Genomic DNA, 24,910 nt, shown 5'->3' on the forward strand with positions numbered 1-24,910 from the left:
ATTATGACAGACCAGGTAGATCTACTGTCTCTATTATATTATGACAGACCAGCTAGATCTACTATCTCTATTATATTATGACAGACCAGCGAGATCTAATGTCTCTTTTATATTATAACAGATCAGCTAGATCTAAAGTCTCTATTATATTATGACAGACCAGTTAGATCTACTCTCTCTATTATATTATGCCAGACCAGCTAGATCTACTGTCTCTATTATAATACTACAGACCAGCTAGATCTACGGTCTCTATTATATTATGACAGATCAGCGAGATCTACTGTCTCTATTCTTTTATGACAGAACAGCTAGATCTACTGTCTCTATTATTTTATGTCAGACCACCTAGATCTACTGTCTCTATTATAGTATGATAGACCAGCCAGATATATTGTCTCTATTATATTATGACAAACCAGCTAGATCTACTGTCTCTATTATATTATGACAGACCAGCTAGATCTACTGTCTCTATTATAATATGACAAACCAGCTAGATCTACTGTCTCTATGTCTCTGTTATATTATGACAGACCAGCTAGATCTACTGTCTCTATTATAATATGACAAACCAGCTAGATCTACTGTCTCTATGTCTCTGTTATATTATGACAGACCAGCTAGATCTACTGTCTCTATTATATTATGCCAGACCAGATAGATCTACTGTCTCTATTATATTATGACAGACCAGCTAGATCTAATGTCTCTATTATATTATGACAGACCAGTTAGATCTACTCTCTCTATTATATTATGACAGACCAGCTAGATCTACTGTCTCTATTATATTATGACAGACCACGTAGATCTACTGTCTCTATTATATTATGACAGACCAGGTAGATCTACTGTCTCTATTATATTATGACAGACCAGCTAGATCTACTATCTCTATTATATTATGACAGACCAGCGAGATCTAATGTCTCTATTATATTATAACAGATCAGCTAGATCTAAAGTCTCTATTATATTATGACAGACCAGTTAGATCTACTCTCTATTATATTATGCCAGACCAGCTAGATCTACTGTCTCTATTTTATGCCAGACCAGCTGGATCTACTGTCTCTATTTTAATATGATAGACCAGCTAGATCTACTGTCTCTATTAGTTTTGACAGACCATCTAGATCTAATGTCTCTATTATATTATGAAAGACCAGCCACATCTACTGTCTTAATTATTTTATGATAGACCAGCTACATCTACTCTCTCTTTTATATTATAACAGACAAGCTAGAGCTTGTCTCTGTTATATTATGACAGACCAGCTAGATCTACTGTCTCTATTATATTATGCCAGACCAGCTAGATCTACTGTCTCTATTATATTATGACAGACCAGCCAGATCTACTGTCTCTATTATATTATTACAGACCAGGTAGATCTACTGTCTCTATTATATTATAACAGATCAGCTAGGTATACTGTCTCTATTATACTATGACAGACCAGCATGATCTACTGTCTCTATTATAATATGACAGACCAGCATGATCTACTGTCTCTATTATATTATTACAGACCAGGTAGATCTACTGTCTCTATTATATTATAACAGATCAGCTAGGTATACTGTCTCTATAATACTATGACAGACCAGCTAGATCTACTGTCTCTATTATATTTTGACAGACCAGCTAGATCTAATGTCTCTATTATATTATGACAGAACAGCTAGATCTACTGTCTCAATTATATTATGACAGACACGCTCGATCTACTGTCTCTATTATATTATGACAGATCAGCTAGATATACTGTCTCTATTATATTATGACAGACCAGCTAGATCTACTATCTCTATTATAATATGATAGAGACAGTAGATCTTGCTGGTTTGTCATATTATAAAGAGACAGTAGATCTTGCTGGTCTATTATAATATGACAAACCAGCTAGATCGACTGTCTCTATTATATTATGACGGACCAGCGATATCTACTGTCTCTATTATTTATGCCAGACCAGCTAGATCTACTGTCTCTATTATATTGTGAAAGACCAGTTAGATCTACTCTCTCTATATATTTTGACAGACCAGTTATATCTACTCTCTCTATTATATTATGCCAGACCAGGTAGATCTACTGTCTCTATTATATTATGCCAGACCAGGTAGATCTACTGTCTCTATATTATGACAGACCAGCTAGATCTAATGTCTCTATTATATTATGACAGACCAGTTAGATCTACTGTCTCTATTATATTATGACAGACCAGCTAGATCTAATGTCTCTATTATATTATGACAGACCAGCTAGATTGACTGTATCTATTATATTATGATCTCCCAGCTAGATCTACTGTCTCTATTTTATGCCAGACCAGCTAGATCTACTGTCTCTATTATATTATGACAGACCAGCTAGATCTAATGTCTCTATTATATTATGACAGACCAGTTAGATCTACTCTCTCTCTTTTATATTATGACAGACCAGTTATATCTACTCTCTCTATTATATTATGCCAGACCAGCTAGATCTACTGTCTCTATTTTTATGCCAGACCAGCTGGATCTACTGTCTCTATTATATTATGACAGACCAGCTAGATCTAAAGTCTCTATTATATTATGACAGACCAGTTAGATCTACTCTCTCTATTATATTATGACAGACCAGTTAGATCTACTCTCTGTATTATATTATGACAGAACAGCTAGATCTACTGTCTCTATTATATTGTGACAGACCAGCTAGATTGACTGTATCTATTATATTATGACAGACCAGCGAGATCTACTGTCTCTATTATTTTATGACAGAACAGCTAGATCTACTGTCTCTATTATTTTATGACAGACCACCTAGATCTACTGTCTCTATTATAGTATGACAGACCAGCCAGATCTATTGTCTCTATTATATTATGACAGACCAGCTAGATCTACTGTCTCTATTAGTTTTTGACAGACCAGCTAGGTCTAATGTCTCTATTATATTATGAAACACCAGCTAGATCTACTGTCTCTATTATTTTATGATAGACCAGCTACATCTACTGTCTCTTTTATATTATAACAGACAGCTAGAGCTTGTCTTTATTATATTATGACAGACCAGCCAGATTGACTGTCTCTATTATACTATGACAGACCAGCTAGATCTACTGTCTCCAGTATATTTTGACATACCAGCTAGATGTAATGCATCTTTTATATTATGACAGACCAGCTAGATTTACTGTCTCTATTATTTTTTGACAGACCAGCTAGATCTAATGTCTCTATTATATTGTGACAGACCAGCTAGATTGACTGTATCTATTATATTACGATCTCCCAGCTAGATCTACTGTCTCTATTTTATGCCAGACCAGCTAGATCTACTGTCTCTATTATATTATGACAGACCAGCTAGATCTAATGTCTCTATTATATTATGACAGACCAGTTAGATCTACTCTCTCTTTTATATTATGACTGACCAGCTAGATCTTCTGTATCTTATACATTATAACAGACCAGCTAGATCGACTGTCTCTATTATATTATGACAGACCAGCTAGACCTACTGTCTCTATTATATTTTGACAGACCAGCTAGATCTACAGTCTCTATTATATTATAACAGACCAGCTAGATCTACTGTCTCTATTATATTATGACAGACCAGCTAGACCTACTGTCTCTATTATATTATCACAGACCAGCTAGATCTAATGTCTCTATTATGATAGAGCAGCTGGATCTACTCTCTCTATTATAATATGACAGACCAGCTATATCTACTGTCTCTATTATATTATGACAGACTAGCTAGATCTCATGTCTCTGTTATATTATGTCAGACCAGCTAGATCTACTGTCTCTATTATATTATGACAGACCAGCTAGATCTACTATCTCTATTATATTATGACAGACCAGCTAGTTCTAATGCCTCTATTATAATATGACAGACCAGCTAGATCTACTATCTCTATTATAATATGATAGAGACAGTAGATCTTACTGTCTCTATTATATTATAACAGACAGTAGATCTTGCTGGTCTATTATAATATGACAAACCAGCTAGATCTACTGTCTCTATGTCTCTATTATATTATCACAGACCAGCTAGATCGACTGTCTCTATTATATTATGACAGACCAGCGAGATCTACTGTCTCTATTTTATGCCAGACAAGCTAGATCTACTGTCTCTATTATATTGTGAAAGACCAGTTAGATCTACTCTCTCTATTATATTTTGACAGACCAGTTATATCTACTCTCTCTATTATATTATGCCAGACCAGCGAGATCTACTGTCTCTATTTTTATGCCAGACCAGCTAGATCTACTGTCTCTATTATATTATGACAGAGCAGTTAGATCTACTGTCTCTATTATATTATGACAGACCAGCTAGATCTAATGTCTCTATTATATTGTGACAGACCAGCTAGATTGACTGTCTCTATTATGTTATGATCTCCCAGCTAGATCTACTGTCTCTATTTTATGCCAGACCAGCTAGATCTACTATCTCTATTATATTGTGACAGACCAGCTAGATTGAATGTATCTATTATATTATGACAGACCAGCGAGATCTACTGTCTCTATTCTTTTATGACAGAACAGCTAGATCTACTGTCTCTATTATTTTATGTCAGACCACCTAGATCTACTGTCTCTATTATAGTACGATAGACCAGCCAGATCTATTGTCTCTATTATATTATGACAGACCAGCTATATCTACTATCTCTATTATATTATGACAGACCAGCTAGTTCTAATGCCTCTATTATAATATGACAGACCCGCTTGATCGACTGTATCTATTATATTATGACAGACCAGCTAGATCGAATGTCTCTATTATATTATGACAGACCAGCTAGATCTATAGTCTCTATTATAATATGACAGACCAGCTAGATCTACTGTCTCTATTATATTATGACATACCAGCTAGATCTACTGTCTCTATGGTATTATGACAGACCAGCTAGATCTACTGTCTCTATTATATTATGACAGACCAGCTAGATCTAATGTCTCTATTATATTATGACAGACCAATTAGATCTACTCTCTGTTATATTATGACAGACCAGTTAGATCTACTCTCTCCATTATATTATGACAGACCAGCTAGATCTACTGTCTCTATTATATTGTGACAGACCAGATAGATTGACTGTATCTATTATATTATGACAGACCAAGCTAGATCTACTGTCTCTATTATATTATGACTGATCAGCTAGGTATACTGTCTCTAATCATTTATGACAGAACAGCTAGATCTACTGTCTCTATTATAGTATGATAGACCAGCCAGATCTATTGTCTCTATTATATTATGACAGACCTGCTAGATCTACTGTCTCTATTATATTGTGACAGACCAGCTAGATCTACTGCCTCTATTCTTTTATGACAGAACAGCTAGATCTACTGTCTCTATTATATTATGACAGACCAGCTAGATCTAATGTCTCTATTATATTATGACAGACCAATTAGATCTACTCTCTCTATTATATTATGACAGACCAGTTAGATCTACTCTCTCCATTATATTATGACAGACCAGCTTGATCGACTGTATCTATTATATTATGACAGACCAGCTAGATCGACTGTCTCTATTATATTATGACAGACCAGCTAGATCTATAGTCTCTATTATAATATGACAGACCAGCTAGGTATACTGTCTCTATTCATTTATGACAGAACAGCTAGATCTACTGTCTCTATTATAGTGCCAGACCAGCCAGATCTATTGTCTCTATTATATTATGACAGACCTGCTAGATCTACTGTCTCTATATATATTATGACAGATCAGCTAGATATACTGTCTCTATTATATTATGACAGACCAGCTAGATCTAGTGTCTCTATTATATTATGACAGACCAGCTAGATCTACTGTCTCTATTATAATATGACAAACCAGCTAGATCTACTGTCTCTATGTCTTATATTATGACAGACAAGCTAGATCTACTGTCTCTATTATATTATGACTGATCAGCTAGGTATACTGTCTCTATTCATTTATGACAGAACAGCTAGATCTACTGTCTCTATTATAGTATGATAGACCAGCCAGATCTATTGTCTCTATTATATTATGACAGACCTGCTAGATCTACTGTCTCTATTATATTATGACAGATCAGCTAGATATACTGTCTCTATTATATTATGACAGACCAGCTAGATCTAGTGTCTCTATTATATTATGACAGACCAGCCAGATCTACTGTCACTATTATATTATTACAGACCAGGTAGATCTACTGTCTCTATTATATTATAACAGATCAACTAGGTATACTGTCTCTATTATACTATGACAGACCAGCTAGATCTACTGTCTCTATTATATTATGACAGACCAGCTAGATCTAATGTCTCTATTATATTATGACTGAACAGCTAGATCTACTGTGTCAATTATATTATGACAGACACGCTCGATCTACTGTCTCTATTATATTACGACAGATCAGCTAGATATACTGTCTCTATTATATTATGACAGACCAGCTAGATCTACACTCTCTATTATAATATGATAGAGACAGTAGATCTTGCTGGTTTGTCATATTACAATAGAGACAGTAGATCTTGCTGGTCTATTATAATATGACAAACCAGCTAGATCTACTGTCTCTATGTCTCTATTATATTATCACAGACATTTACATTACATTTACATTTAAGTCATTTAGCAGACGCTCTTATCCAGAGCGACTTACAAATTGGTGCATACACCTTATGACATCCAGTGGAACAGCCACTTGCATCTAAATCTTATTGGGGGGGAAGGATTACTTATTACTTACCCTATCCTAGGTATTCCTCTCTATTATATTATGACAGACCAGTTAGATTTTACATTTAACATTTAAGTCATTTAGCAGACGCTCTTATCCAGAGCGACTTACAAATTGGTGCATACACCTTATGACATCCAGTGGAACAGCCACTTGCATCTAAATCTTTTTTTTTTTTTTTTGGGGGAGAAGAGGGGGAAGGATTACTTACCCTTACTTACACTATCCTAGGTATTCCTTGAAGAGGTGGGGTTTCAGGTGTCTCCGGAAGGAGGTGATTGACTCCGCTGTCCTGGCGTCGTGAGGGAGTTTGTTCCACCATTGGGGGGCCAGATCAGCGAACAGTTTTGACTGGGCTGAGGCGGGAACTGTACTTCCTCAGTGGTAGGGAGGCGAGCAGGCCAGAGGTGGATGACAGTGCCCTTGTTTGGGTGTAGGGCCTGATCAGAGCCTGGAGGTACTGAGGTGCTGTTCCCCTCACAGCTCCGTTAGCACCATGGTCTTGTAGCGGATGCGAGCTTCAACTGGAAGCCAGTGGAGAGCGGAGGAGCGGGGTGACGTGAGAACTTGGGAAGGTTGAACACCAGACGGGCTGCGGCGTTCTGGATGAGTTGTAGGGGTTTAATGGCACAGGCAGGGAGCCCAGCCAACAGCGAGTTGCAGTAATCAAGACGGGAGATGACAAGTGCCTGGATTAGGACCTGCGCCGCTTCCTGTGTGAGGCAGGGTCGTACTCTGCGGATGTTGTAGAGCATGAACCTACAGGAACGGGACACCGCCTTGATGTTAGTTGAGAACGTCAGGGTGTTGCCAGGATCACGCCAAGGTTCTTAGCGCTCTGGGAGGAGGACACAATGGAGTTGTCAACCGTGATGGCGAGATCATGGAACGGGCAGTCCTTCCCCGGGAGGAAGAGGAGCTCCGTCTTGCTGAGGTTCACCAGAGGTGGTGATCCGTCATCCACACTGATATGTCTGCCAGACATGCAGAGATGCTATTCGCCACCTGGTCATCAGAAAGGGGAAAGGAGAAGATTAATTGTGTGTCGTCTGCATAGCAATGATAGGACAGACCATGTGATGTTATGACAGAGCCAAGTGACTTGGTGTATAGCGAGAATAGAGGGCCTAGAACAGAGCCCTGGGGACACCAGTGGTGAGAGCGCGTGGTGAGGAGACAGATTCTCGCCACGCCACCTGGTAGGAGCGACCTGTCAGGTAGGACGCAATCCAAGCGTGGGCCGCGAGGAGATGCTACTGTCTCGGAGAGGGTGGAGAGGAGGATCTGATGGTTCACAGTATCGAAGGCAGCCGATAGGTCTAGAAGGATGAGAGCAGAGGAGAGAGTTAGCTTTAGCAGTGCGGAGCACCTCCGTGATACAGAGAAGAGCAGTCTCAGTTGAATGACTAGTCTTGAAACCTGACTGATTTGGATCAAGAAGGTCATTCTGAGAGAGATAGCGGTAGAGCTGGCCAAGGACGGCACGCTCAAGAGTTTTGGAGAGAAGAGAAGGGATACTGGTCTGTAGTTGTTGACATCGGAGGGATCGAGTGTAGGTTTTTTCAGAAGGGGTGCAACTCTCGCTCTCTTGAAGACGGGAGGGACGTAGCCAGCGGTCAGGGATGAGTTGATGAGCGAGGTGAGGTAAGGGAGAAGGTCTCCGGAAATGGTCTGGAGAAGAGAGGAGGGGATAGGGTCAAGCGGGCAGGTTGTTGGGCGGCCCGGCCGTCACAAGACGCGAGATTTCATCTGGAGAGAGAGGGGAGAAAGAGGTCAGAGCATAGGGTAGGGCAGTGTGAGCAGAACCAGCGGTGTCGTTTGACTTAGCAAGCGAGGATCGGATGTCGTCGACCTTCTTTTCAAAATGGTTGACGAAGTCATCTGCAGAGAGGGAGGAGGGGGGAGGATTCAGGAGGGAGGAGAAGGTGGCAAAGAGCTTCCTAGGGTTAGAGGCAGATGCTTGGAATTTAGAATGGTAGAAAGTGGCTTTAGCAGCAGAGACAGAGGAGGAAAATGTAGAGAGGAGGGAGTGAAAGGATGCCAGGTCCGCAGGGAGGCGAGTTTTCCTCCATTTCCGCTCGGCTGCCCGGAGCCCTGTTCTGTGAGCTCGCAAGGAGTCGTCGAGCCACGGAGCGGGAGGGAGGACCGAGCCGGCCTGGAGGATAGGGGACATAGGGAGTCAAGGATGCAGTAAGGGAGGAGAGGAGGGTTGAGGAGGCAGAATCAGGAGATAGGTTGGAGAAAGTTTGAGCAGAGGGAAGAGATGATAGGATGGAAGAGGAGAGAGTAGCGGGGGAGAGAGAGCGAAGGTTGGGACGGCGCGATACCATTCAGTAGGGGCAGTGTGGGAAGTGTTGGATGAGAGCGAGAGGGAAAAGGATACAAGGTAGTGGTCGGAGACTTGGAGGGGAGTTGCAATGAGGTTAGTGGAAGAACAGCATCTAGTAAAGATGAGGTCAAGCGTATTGCCTGCCTTGTGAGTAGGGGGAAGGTGAGAGGGTGAGGTCAAAGAGGAGAGGAGTGGAAAGAAGGAGGCAGAGGAATGAGTCAAAGGTAGACGTGGGGAGGTTAAAGTCGCCCAGAACTGTGAGAGGTGAGCCGTCCTCAGGAAAGGAGCTTATCAAGGCATCAAGCTCATTGATGAACTCTCCGAGGAACCTGGAGGGCGATAAATGATAAGGATGTTAAGCTTGAAAGGGCTGGTAACTGTGACAGCATGGAATTCAAAGGAGGCGATAGACAGATGGGTAAGGGGAGAAAGAGAGAAAGACCACTTGGGAGAGATGAGGATCCCGGTGCCACCACCCCGCTGACCAGAAGCTCTCGGGGTGTGCGAGAACACGTGGGCGGACGAGGAGAGAGCAGTAGGAGTAGCAGTGTTATCTGTGGTGATCCATGTTTCCGTCAGTGCCAAGAAGTCAAGGGACTGGAGGAGGCATAGGCTGAGATGAACTCTGCCTTGTTGGCCGCAGATCGGCAGTTCCAGAGGCTACCGGAGACCTGGAACTCCACGTGGGTCGTACGCGCTGGGACCACCAGAATAGGGTGGTCGCGGCCACGCGGTGTGGAGCGTTTGTATGGTCTGTGCAGAGGAGAGAACAGGGATAGACAGACACATAGTTGACAGGCTACAGAAAAGGCTACGCTAATGCAAGGAGATTGGAATGACAAGTGGACTACACGTCTCGAATGTTCAGAAAGTTAAGCTTACGTAGCAAGAGTCTTATTGACTAAAATGATTAAAATGATAAAGTACTGCTAGAGTAGGCTAGCTGGCAGTGGCTGCGTTGTTGACACTACACTAATCAAGTCGTTCCGTTGAGTGTAATAGTTTCTACAGTGCTGCTAATCGGGGCTAGCTGGCTAGCTAGCAGTGTTGTTTACGTTACGTTGCGTTAAAGAAGGACAATAGCTGGCTAGCTAACCTAGGAAATCGCTCTAGACTACACAATTATCTTTGAAACAAAGACGGCTATGTAGCTAGCTACGATCAAACAAATCAAACCGTTGTACTGTAATGAAATGAAATGAAAATGTGATACTAACTGTGGAGCGAGCGGAATGCGACCGGGTTGTTGTTGGCTAGCTGTTAGCTGTTAGCTGTTGGCTAGCTAGCAGAGTCTCCTACGTTAAGGACGACAAATAGCTGGCTAGCGAACCTCAGTGAATTAAGATAATCACTCCAAGGCTACACACACTAAACTACACAATTATCTTGGAAACAAAGACAGCTATGTAGCTAGCTAACACTAGACTAATCAAGTCGTACAGTTGAGTGAATAGCACTACAGTGATGCTAATCTGTGTGCGTTAGCTAGCGCTTGCTAGCTCCTGGGCGAATAGCAGTGAAGGCTACGTTAGGGCGACGAAATACGATAATTATGCAATTATCTCTGATACAAGGACGGCTATGTAGCTAGCTAAGAAGAATTGCTAAGATTAGACAAATCAACCGTTGTACTATAATGAAATGTAATGAAATGTAATGAAAAAGTTATACAACCTGCAGAGCGAAGTGCGAATGCGACCGCTCGCTCCAATCCGGAGATCTACTCTCTCTATTATATTATGACAGACCAGCTAGATCTACTGTCTCTATTATTTTATGACAGACCAGCTAGATATACTGTCTCTATTATAATACTACAGACCAGGTAGATCTACGGTCTCTATTATATTATGACAGACCAGCGAGATCTACCATCTCTATTATATTATGACAGACCAGCTAGATCTAAAGTCTCTATTATATTATGACAGACCAGTTAGATCTACTCTCTCTATTATATTATGACAGACCAGTTAGATCTACTCTCTCTATTATTTTATGACAGAACAGCTAGATCTACTGTCTCTATTATATTGTGACAGACCAGCTAGATTGACTGTATCTATTATATTATGACAGATCAGCTAGATCTACTGTCTCTATTATTTTATGACAGACCAGCTAGATATACTGTCTCTATTATAATACTACAGACCAGCTAGATCTACGGTCTCTATTATATTATGACAGACCAGCGAGATCTACTATCTCTATTCTTTTATGACAGAACAGCTAGATCTACTGTCTCTATTATTTTATGTCAGACCACCTAGATCTACTGTCTCTATTATAGTATGATAGACCAGCCAGATCTATTGTCTCTATTATATTATGACAGACCAGCTAGATCTACTGTCTCTATTATAATATGACAAACCAGCTAGATCTACTGTCTCTATGTCTCTGTTATATTATGACAGACCAGCTAGATCTACTGTCTCTATTATATTATGACAGACAAGCTCGATCTACTGTCTCTATTATAATATGACAGACAAGCCTGATCTACTGTCTCTATTATATTATGACTGACCAGCTAGATGTTCTGTATCTTATACATTATGACAGACCAGCTAGATCTACTGTCTCTATTATATTATGACAGACCAGCTAGATCTACTGTTTCTATTATATTATGACAGACCAGCTAGATCTACTGTCTCTGTTATATTATGACAGACCAGGTAGATCTACTGTCTCTATTATATTATGACAGACCAGGTAGATCTACTGTCTCTATTATATTATGACAGACCAGCTAGATCTACTATCTCTATTATATTATGACAGACCAGCGAGATCTACTGTCTCTATTATATTATAACAGATCAGCTAGATCTAAAGTCTCTATTATATTATGACAGACCAGTTAGATCTACTCTCTCTATTATATTATGCCAGACCAGCTAGATCTACTGTCTCTATTTTATGCCAGACCAGCTGGATCTACTGTCTCTATTATATTATGACAGACCAGCTAGATCTAAAGTCTCTATTATATTATGACAGACCAGTTAGATCTACTCTCTCTATTATATTATGACAGACCAGTTAGATCTACTCTCTCTATTATATTATGACAGAACAGCTAGATCTACTGTCTCTATTATATTGTGACAGACCAGCTAGATTGACTGTATCTATTATATTATGACAGATCAGCTAGATCTACTGTCTCTATTATTTTGTGACAGACCAGCTAGATATACTGTCTCTATTATAATACTACAGACCAGCTAGATCTACGGTCTCTATTATATTATGACAGACCAGCGAGATCTACTATCTCTATTCTTTTATGACAGAGAAGCTAGATCTACTGTCTCTATTATTTTATGTCAGACCACCTAGATCTACTGTCTCTATTATAGTATGATAGACCAGCCAGATCTATTGTCTCTATTATATTATGACAGACCAGCTAGATCTACTGTCTCTATTATAATATGACAAACCAGCTAGATCTACTGTCTCTATGTCTCTGTTATATTATGACAGACCAGCTAGATCTACTGTCTCTATTATATTATGACAGACAAGCTCGATCTACTGTCTCTATTATAATATGACAGACAAGCCTGATCTACTGTCTCTATTATATTATGACTGACCAGCTAGATGTTCTGTATCTTATACATTATGACAGACCAGCTAGATCTACTGTCTCTATTATATTATGACAGACCAGCTAGATCTACTGTTTCTATTATATTATGACAGACCAGCTAGATCTACTGTCTCTGTTATATTATGACAGACCAGGTAGATCTACTGTCTCTATTATATTATGACAGACCAGGTAGATCTACTGTCTCTATTATATTATGACAGACCAGCTAGATCTACTATCTCTATTATATTATGACAGACCAGCGAGATCTACTGTCTCTATTATATTATAACAGATCAGCTAGATCTAAAGTCTCTATTATATTATGACAGACCAGTTAGATCTACTCTCTCTATTATATTATGCCAGACCAGCTAGATCTACTGTCTCTATTTTATGCCAGACCAGCTGGATCTACTGTCTCTATTATATTATGACAGACCAGCTAGATCTAAAGTCTCTATTATATTATGACAGACCAGTTAGATCTACTCTCTCTATTATATTATGACAGACCAGTTAGATCTACTCTCTCTATTATATTATGACAGAACAGCTAGATCTACGGTCTCTATTATATTGTGACAGACCAGCTAGATTGACTGTATCTATTATATTATGACAGATCAGCTAGATCTACTGTCTCTATTATTTTATGACAGACCAGCTAGATATACTGTCTCTATTATAATACTACAGACCAGCTAGATCTACGGTCTCTATTATATTATGACAGACCAGCGAGATCTACTATCTCTATTCTTTTATGACAGAGAAGCTAGATCTACTGTCTCTATTATTTTATGTCAGACCACCTAGATCTACTGTCTCTATTATAGTATGATAGACCAGCCAGATCTATTGTCTCTATTATATTATGACAGACCAGCTAGATCTACTGTCTGTATTATAATATGACAAACCAGCTAGATCTACTGTCTCTATGTCTCTGTTATATTATGACAGACCAGCGAGATCTACTATCTCTATTCTTTTATGACAGAACAGCTAGATCTACTGTCTCTATTATTTTATGTCAGACCACCTAGATCTACTGTCTCTATTATAGTATGATAGACCAGCCAGATCTATTGTCTCTATTATATTATGCCAGACCAGCTAGATCTACTGTCTCTATTATATTATGACAGACCAGCTAGATCTAATGTCTCTATTATATTATGACAGACCAGTTAGATCTACTCTCTCTATTATATTATGCCAGACCAGCTAGATCTACTGTGTCTATTATATTATGACAGACCAGCGAGATCTACTATCTCTATTATATTATGACAGACCAGTTAGATCTACTCTCTCTATTATATTATGACAGACCAGCTAGATCTACTGTCTCTATTATAATACTACAGACCAGCTAGATATACTGTCTCTATTATAATACTACAGACCAGCTAGATCTACGGTCTCTATTATATTATGACAGACCAGCGAGATCTACTATCTCTATTCTTTTATGACAGACAAGCTCGATCTACTGTCTCTATTATAATATGACAGACAAGCCTGATCTACTGTCTCTATTATATTATGACAGACCAGCTAGATCTACTGTCTCTATTATATTATGACAGACCAGCTAGATCTACTGTTTCTATTATATTATGACAGACCAGCTAGATCTACTGTCTCTATTATATTATGACAGACCAGCTAGAGCTACTGTCTCTATTATATTATGACAGACCAGGTAGATCTACTGTCTCTATTATATTATGACAGACCAGCTAGATCTACTATCTCTATTATATTATGACAGACCAGCGATATCTACTGTCTCTATTATATTATAACAGATCAGCTAGATCTAAAGTCTCTATTATATTATGAAAGACCAGTTAGATCTACTCTCTCTATTATATTATGCCAGACCAGCTAGATCTACTGTATCTATTATATTATGACAGACCAGCGAGATCTACTATCTCTATTATATTATGACAGACCAGTTAGATCTACTGTCTCTATTATAATACTACAGACCAGCTAGATCTATGGTCTCTATTATATTATGACAGACCAGCGAGATCTACTATCTCTATTATTTTATGACAGAACAGCTAGATCTACTGTCTCTATTATTTTATGTCAGACCACCTAGATCTACTGTCTCTATTATAGTATGATAGACCAGCCAGATCTATTGTCTCTATTATATTATGACAGACCAGCTAGATCTACTGTCTCTATTATATTATGACAGATCAGCTAGATATACTGTCTCTATTATATTATGACAGACCAGCTAGATCTAGTGTCTCTATTATATTATGACAGACCAGCTAGATCTACTATCTCTATTATAATATGACAAACCAGCTAGATCTACTGTCTCTATGTCTCTGTTATATTATGACAAACCAGCTAGATCTACTGTCTCTATTATATTATGCCAGACCAGCTAGATTTACTGTCTCTATTATATTATGACAGACCAGCTAGATCTAATGTCTCTATTATATTATGCCAGACCAGTTAGATCTACTCTCTCTATTATATTATGACAGACCAGTTAGATCTACTCTCTCTATTATATTATGACAGACCAGCTAGATATACTGTCTCTATTATAATACTATAGACCAGGTAGATCTACGGTCTCTATTATATTATGACAGACCAGCGAGATCTACCATCTCTATTATATTATGACAAACCAGCTAGATCGACTGTCTCTATTATATTATGACAGACAAGCTCGATCTACTGTCTCTATTATAATATGACAGACAAGCCTGATCTACTGTCTCTATTATATTATGACTGACCAGCTAGATCTTCTGTATCTTATACATTATGACAGACCAGCTAGATCTACTGTCTCTATTATATTATGACAGACCAGCTAGATCTACTGTTTCTATTATATTATGACAGACCAGCTAGATCTACTGTCTCTATTATATTATGACAGACCAGGTAGATCTACTGTCTCTATTATATTATTACAGACCAGGTAGATCTACTGTCTCTATTATATTATGACAGACCAGCTAGATCTACTATCTCTATTATAATATGACAGACCAGCTAGATTGACTGTCTCTATTATATTATGACAGACCAGGTAGATCTACCATCTCTATTATATTATGACAAACCAGCTAGATCGACTGTCTCTATTATATTATGACAGACAAGCTCGATCTACTGTCTCTATTATAATATGACAGACAAGCCTGATCTACTGTCTCTATTATATTATGACTGACCAGCTAGATCTTCTGTATCTTATACATTATGACAGACCAGCTAGATCTTCTGTATCTTATACATTATAACAGACCAGCTAGATCTACTGTCTCTATTATATTATGACAGACCAGCTAGATCTACTGTTTCTATTATATTATGACAGACCAGCTAGATCTACTGTCTCTATTATATTATGACAGACCAGGTAGATCTACTGTCTCTATTATATTATGACAGACCAGCTAGATCTACTGTCTCTATTATATTATAACAGATCAGCTAGATCTAAAGTCTCTATTATATTATGACAGACCAGTTAGATCTACTCTCTCTATTATATTATGCCAGACCAGCTAGATCTACTGTCTCTATTTTATGCCAGACCAGCTGGATCTACTGTCTCTATTATATTATGACAGACCAGCTAGATCTAAAGTCTCTATTATATTATGACAGACCAGTTAGATCTACTCTCTCTATTATATTATGACAGACCAGTTAGATCTACTCTCTCTATTATATTATGACAGAACAGCTAGATCTACTGTCTCTATTATATTGTGACAGACCAGCTAGATTGACTGTATCTATTATATTATGACAGATCAGCTAGATCTACTGTCTCTATTATTTTATGACAGACCAGCTAGATATAATGTCTCTATTATATTATAACAGATCAGCTAGATCTAAAGTCTCTATTATATTATGACAGACCAGTTAGATCTACTCTCTCTATTATATTATGCCAGACCAGCTAGATCTACTGTCTCTATTTTATGCCAGACCAGCTGGATCTACTGTCTCTATTATATTATGACAGACCAGCTAGATCTAAAGTCTCTATTATATTATGACAGACCAGTTAGATCTACTCTCTCTATTATATTATGACAGACCAGTTAGATCTACTCTCTCTATTATATTATGACAGAACAGCTAGATCTACTGTCTCTATTATATTGTGACAGACCAGCTAGATTGACTGTATCTATTATATTATGACAGATCAGCTAGATCTACTGTCTCTATTATTTTATGACAGACCAGCTAGATATACTGTCTCTATTATTTTATGTCAGACCACCTAGATCTACTGTCTCTATTATAGTATGATAGACCAGCTAGATCTATTGTCTCTATTATATTATGACAGACCAGCTAGATCTACTGTCTCTATTATAATATGACAAACCAGCTAGATCTACTGTCTCTATGTCTCTGTTATATTATGACAGACAAGCTAGATCTACTGTCTCTATTATATTATGCCAGACCAGCTAGATCTACTGTCTCTATTATATTATGACAGACCAGCTAGATCTAATGTCTCTATTATATTATGACAGACCAGTTAGATCTACTCTCTCTATTATATTATGACAGACCAGTTAGATCTACTCTCTCTATTATATTATGCCAGACCAGCTAGATCTACTGTGTCTATTATATTATGACAGACCAGCGAGATCTACTATCTCTATTATATTATGACAGACCAGTTAGATCTACTGTCTCTATTATAATACTACAGACCAGCTAGATCTACGGTCTCTATTGTATTATGACAGACCAGCGAGATCTACTATCTCTATTATTTTATGACAGAACAGCTAGATCTACTGTCTCTATTATTTTATGTCAGACCACCTAGATCTACTGTCTCTATTATATTATGAAGGACCAGCCACATCTACTGTCTTAATTATTTTATGATAGACCAGCTACATCTACTGTCTCTTTTATATTATAACAGACAAGCTAGAGCTTGTCTTTATTATATTATGACAGACCAGCCAGATTGACTGTCTCAATATATTACGAAAGACCAGCAAGATTTACTGTCTCCAGTATATTTTGACATACCAGCTAGATGTAATGCATCTTTTATATTATGACAGACCAGCTAGATCTACTGTGTCTATTATATTATGACTGACCAGCTAGATCTTCTGTATCTTATACATTATAACAGACCAGCTAGATCGACTGTCTCTATTATATTGTGACAGACCAGCTAGATTTACTGTCTCTATTATTTTATGTCAGACCACCTAGATCTACTGTCTCTATTATAGTATGATAGACCAGCCAGATCTATTGTCTCTATTATATTATGACAGACCAGCTAGATCTACTGTCTCTATTATATTATGACAGATCAGCTAGATATACTGTCTCTATTATATTATGACAGACCAGCTAGATCTAGTGTCTCTATTATATTATGACAGACCAGCTAGATCTACTATCTCTATTATAATATGACAAACCAGCTAGATCTACTGTCTCTATGTCTCTATTATATTATGACAGACCAGCTAGACCTACTGTCTCTATTATATTTTGACAGACCAGCTAGATCTACAGTCTCTATTATATTATAACAGACCAGTTAGATCTACTGTCTCTATTTTATGTCAGACCAGCTAGATCTACTGTCTCTATTATATTATCACAGACCAGCTAGATCTAATGTCTCTATTATGATAGACCAGCTGGATCTACTCTCTCTATTATAATATGACAGACCAGCTATATCTACTGTCTCTATTATATTATGACAGACTAGCTAGATCTCATGTCTCTATTATATTATGTCAGACCAGCTAGATCTACTGTCTCTATTATATTATGCCAGACCAGCTAGATCTACTGTCTCTATTATATTATGACAGACCAGTTAGATCTACTCTCTCCATTATATTATGACAGACCAGCTAGATCTACTGTCTCTATTATATTGTGACAGACCAGCTAGATTGACTGTATCTATTATATTATGACAGACCTGCTAGATCTACTGTCTCTATTATATTATGACAGATCAGCTAGATATACTGTCTCTATTATATTATGACAGACCAGCTAGATCTAGTGTCTCTATTATATTATGACAGACCAGCTAGATCTACTGTCTCTATTATAATATGACAAACCAGCTCGATCTACTGTCTATATTATATTATGCCAGACCAGCTAGATCTACTGTCTCTATTATCTTATTACAGACCAGGTAGATCTACTGTCTCTATTATATTATAACAGATCAGCTAGGTATACTGTCTCTATTATACTATGACAGACCAGCATGATCTACTGTCTCTATTCTTTTATGACAGAACAGCTAGATCTACTGTCTCTGTCTCTGTTATATTGTGCCAGACCAGCTAGATCTACTGTCTCTATTATATTATGACAGACCAGCTAGATCTAATGTCTCTATTATATTATGACAGACCAGTTAGATCTACTCTCTCCATTATATTATGACAGACCAGCTAGATCTACTGTCTCTATTATATTGTGACAGACCAGCTAGATTGACTGTATCTATTATATTATGACAGACAAGCTAGATCTACTGTCTCTATTATATTATGCCAGACCAGCTAGATCTACTGTCTCTATTATATTATTACAGACCAGGTAGATCTACTGTTTCTATTATATTATAACAGATCAGCTAGGTATACTGTCTCTATTATACTATGACAGACCAGCATGATCTACTGTCTCTATTATAATATGACAGACAAGCCTGATCTACTGTCTCTATTATATTATGACTGACCAGCTAGATCTTCTGTATCTTATACATTATGACAGACCAGCTAGATCTACTGTCTCTATTATATTATGACAGACCAGCTAGATCTACTGTTTCTATTATATTATGACAGACCAGCTAGATCTACTGTCTCTATTATATTATGACAGACCAGGTAGATCTACTGTCTCTATTATATTATGACAGACCAGGTAGATCTACTGTCTCTATTATATTATGACAGACCAGCTAGATCTACTATCTCTATTATATTATGACAGACCAGCGAGATCTACTGTCTCTATTATATTATGACAGACCAGCTAGATCTACTGTCTCTATGTCTCTGTTATATTATGACAGACCAGCTAGATCTACTATCTCTATTATATTATGACAGACCAGTTAGATCTACTGTCTCTATTATAATACTACAGACCAGCTAGATCTACGGTCTCTATTGTATTATGACAGACCAGCGAGATCTACTATCTCTATTATTTTATGACAGAACAGCTAGATCTACTGTCTCTATTATTTTATGTCAGACCACCTAGATCTACTGTCTCTATTATATTATGAAAGACCAGCCAAATCTACTGTCTTAATTATTTTATGATAGACCAGCTACATCTACTGTCTCTTTTATATTATAACAGACAAGCTAGAGCTTGTCTTTATTATATTATGACAGACCAGCCAGATTGACTGTCTCAATATATTACGAAAGACCAGCAAGATTTACTGTCTCCAGTATATTTTGACATACCAGCTAGATGTAATGCATCTTATATATTATGACAGACCAGCTAGATCTACTGTGACTATTATATTATGACTGACCAGCTAGATCTTCTGTATCTTATACATTATAACAGACCAGCTAGATCGACTGTCTCTATTCTTTTATGACAGAACAGCTAGATTTACTGTCTCTATTATTTTATGTCAGACCACCTAGATCTACTGTCTCTATTATAGTATGATAGACCAGCCAGATCTATTGTCTCTATTATATTATGACAGACCAGCTAGATCTACTGTCTCTATTATATTATCACAGACCAGCTAGATCGACTGTCTCTATTATATTATGACAGACCAGCTAGATCTAGTGTCTCTATTATATTATGACAGACCAGCTAGATCTACTATCTCTATTATAATATGACAAACCAGCTAGATCTACTGTCTCTATGTCTCTGTTATATTATGACAAACCAGCTAGATCTACTGTCTCTATTATATTATGCCAGACCAGCTAGATTTACTGTCTCTATGATATTATGACAGACCAGCTCGATCTAATGTCTCTATTATATTATGACAGACCAGTTAGATCTACTCTCTCTATTATATTATGACAGACCAGTTAGATCTACTCTCTCTATTATATTATGACAGACCAGCTAGATATACTGTCTCTATTATAATACTACAGACCAGGTAGATCTACGGTCTCTATTATATTATGACAGACCAGCGAGATCTACCATCTCTATTATATTATGACAAACCAGCTAGATCGACTGTCTCTATTATATTATGACACACAAGCTCGATCTACTGTCTCTATTATATTATGACAGACAAGCCTGATCTACTGTCTCTATTATATTATGACTGACCAGCTAGATCTTCTGTATCTTATACATTATGACAGACCAGCTAGATCTACTGTCTCTATTATATTATGACAGACCAGCTAGATCTACTGTTTCTATTATATTATGACAGACCAGCTAGATCTACTGTCTCTATTATATTATGACAGACCAGGTAGATCTACTGTCTCTATTATATTATGACAGACCAGGTAGATCTACTGTCTCTATTATATTATGACAGACCAGCTAGATCTACTATCTCTATTATAATATGACAGACCAGCTAGATTGACTGTCTCTATTATATTATGACAGACCAGCTAGATCTACTATCTCTATTTTAATATGATTGACCAGCTAGATCTACTGTCACTATTAGTTTTTGACAGACCAGCTACATCTACTGTCTCTTTTATATTATAACAGACAAGCTAGAGCTTGTCTTTATTATATTACGAAAGACCAGCAAGATTTACTGTCTCCAGTATATTTTGACATACCAGCTAGATGTAATGCATCTTTTATATTATGACAGACCAGCTAGATTTACTGTCTCTATTATTTTTTGACAGACCAGCTAGATCGACTGTCTCTATTATATTATGACAGACCAGCTAGACCTACTGTCTCTATTATATTTTGACAGACCAGCTAGATCTACAGTCTCTATTATATTATAACAGACCAGTTAGATCTACTGTCTCTATTTTATGTCAGACCAGCTAGATCTACTGTCTCTATTATATTATCACAGACCAGCTAGATCTAATGTCTCTATTATGATAGACCAGCTGGATCTACTCTCTCTATTATAATATGACAGACCAGCTATATCTACTGTCTCTATTATATTATGACAGACTAGCTAGATCTCATGTCTCTATTATATTATGTCAGACCAGCTAGATCTACTGTCTCTATTATATTATGACAGACCAGCTAGATCTACTATCTCTATTATATTATGACAGACCAGCTAGTTCTAATGCCTCTATTATAATATGACAGACCCGCTTGATCGACTGTATCTATTATATTATGACAGACCACCTAGATCTATAGTCTCTATTATAATATGACAGACCACCTAGATCTATAGTCTCTATTATATTATGACAGACCAGTTAGATCTACTGTCTCTATTATATTGTGACAGACCAGCTAGATTGACTGTATCTATTATATTATGACAGACCTGCTAGATCTACTGTCTCTATTATATTATGACAGATCAGCTAGATATACTGTCTCTATTATATTATGACAGACCAGCTAGATCTAGTGTCTCTATTATATTATGACAGACCAGCTAGATCTACTGTCTCTATTATAATATGACAAACCAGCTCGATCTACTGTCTCTATTATATTATGCCAGACCAGCTAGATCTACTGTCTCTATTATCTTATTACAGACCAGGTAGATCTACTGTCTCTATTATATTATAACAGATCAGCTAGGTATACTGTCTCTATTATACTATGACAGACCAGCATGATCTACTGTCTCTATTCTTTTATGACAGAACAGCTAGATCTACTGTCTCTGTCTCTGTTATATTGTGCCAGACCAGCTAGATCTACTGTCTCTATTATATTATGACAGACCAGCTAGATCTAATGTCTCTATTATATTATGACAGACCAGTTAGATCTACTGTCTCCATTATATTATGACAGACCAGCTAGATCTACTGTCTCTATTATATTGTGACAGACCAGCTAGATTGACTGTATCTATTATATTATGACAGACCAGGTAGATCTACTGTTTCTATTATATTATAACAGATCAGCTAGGTATACTGTCTCTATTATACTATGACAGACCAGCATGATCTACTGTCTCTATTATAATATGACAGACAAGCCTAGATCTACTGTCTCTATTATATTATGACTGACCAGCTAGATCTTCTGTATCTTATATATTATGACAGACCAGCTAGATCTACTGTCTCTATTATATTGTGACAGACCAGCTAGATTGACTGTATCTATTATATTATGACAGATCAGCTCGATCTACTGTCTCTATTATAATATGACAGACAAGCCTGATCTACTGTCTCTATTATATTATGACTGACCAGCTAGATCTTCTGTATCTTATACATTATGACAGACCAGCTAGATCTACTGTCTCTATTATATTATGACAGACCAGCTAGATCTACTGTTTCTATTATATTATGACAGACCAGCTAGATCTACTGTCTCTATTATATTATGACAGACCAGGTAGATCTACTGTCTCTATTATATTATGACAGACCAGGTAGATCTACTGTCTCTATTATATTATGACAGACCAGCTAGATCTACTATCTCTATTATAATATGACAGACCAGCTAGATTGACTGTCTCTATTATATTATGACAGACCAGCTAGATCTACTATCTCTATTTTAATATGATTGACCAGCTAGATCTACTGTCTCTATTAGTTTTTGACAGACCAGCTCGATCTAATGTCTCTATTATATTATGAAAGACCAGCCAAATCTACTGTCTTAATTATTTTATGATAGACCAGCTACATCTACTGTCTCTTTTATATTATAACAGACAAGCTAGAGCTTGTCTTTATTATATTATGACAGACCAGCCAGATTGACTGTCTCAATATATTACGAAAGACCAGCAAGATTTACTGTCTCCAGTATATTTTGACATACCAGCTAGATGTAATGCATCTTTTATATTATGACAGACCAGCTAGATCTACTGTATCTTATACATTATAACAGACCAGCTAGATCGACTGTCTCTATTCTTTTATGACAGAACAGCTAGATTTACTGTCTCTATTATTTTATGTCAGACCACCTAGATCTACTGTCTCTATTATAGTATGATAGACCAGCCAGATCTATTGTCTCTATTATATTATGACAGACCAGCTAGATCTACTGTCTCTATTATATTATGACAGACCAGCTAGATATACTGTCTCTATTATATTATGACGGACCAGCTAGATCTAGTGTCTCTATTATATTATGACAGACCAGCTAGATCTACTATCTCTATTATAATATGACAAACCAGCTAGATCTACTGTCTCTATGTCTCTGTTATATTATGACAAACCAGCTAGATCTACTGTCTCTATTATATTATGCCAGACCAGCTAGATTTACTGTCTCTATGATATTATGACAGACCAGCTTAGATCTAATGTCTCTATTATATTATGACAGACCAGTTAGATCTACTCTCTATTATATTATGACAGACCAGTTAGATCTACTCTCTCTATTATATTATGACAGACCAGCTAGATATACTGTCTCTATTATAATACTACAGACCAGGTAGATCTACGGTCTTTATTATATTATGACAGACCAGCGAGATCTACCATCTCTATTATATTATGACAAACCAGCTAGATCGACTGTCTCTATTATATTATGACAGACAAGCTCGATCTACTGTCTCTATTATATTATGACAGACAAGCCTGATCTACTGTCTCTATTATATTATGACTGACCAGCTAGATCTTCTGTATCTTATACATTATGACAGACCAGCTAGATCTACTGTCTCTATTATATTATGACAGACCAGCTAGATCTACTGTTTCTATTATATTATGACAGACCAGCTAGATCTACTGTCTCTATTATATTATGACAGACCAGGTAGATCTACTGTCTCTATTATATTATGACAGACCAGGTAGATCTACTGTCTCTATTATATTATGACAGACCAGCTAGATCTACTATCTCTATTATAATATGACAGACCAGCTAGATTGACTGTCTCTATTATATTATGAC

This window comes from Oncorhynchus keta, unplaced genomic scaffold (genome assembly GCF_023373465.1).
Source record: "Oncorhynchus keta strain PuntledgeMale-10-30-2019 unplaced genomic scaffold, Oket_V2 Un_contig_4664_pilon_pilon, whole genome shotgun sequence".
NCBI classification, from domain to species: domain Eukaryota; kingdom Metazoa; phylum Chordata; class Actinopteri; order Salmoniformes; family Salmonidae; genus Oncorhynchus; species Oncorhynchus keta.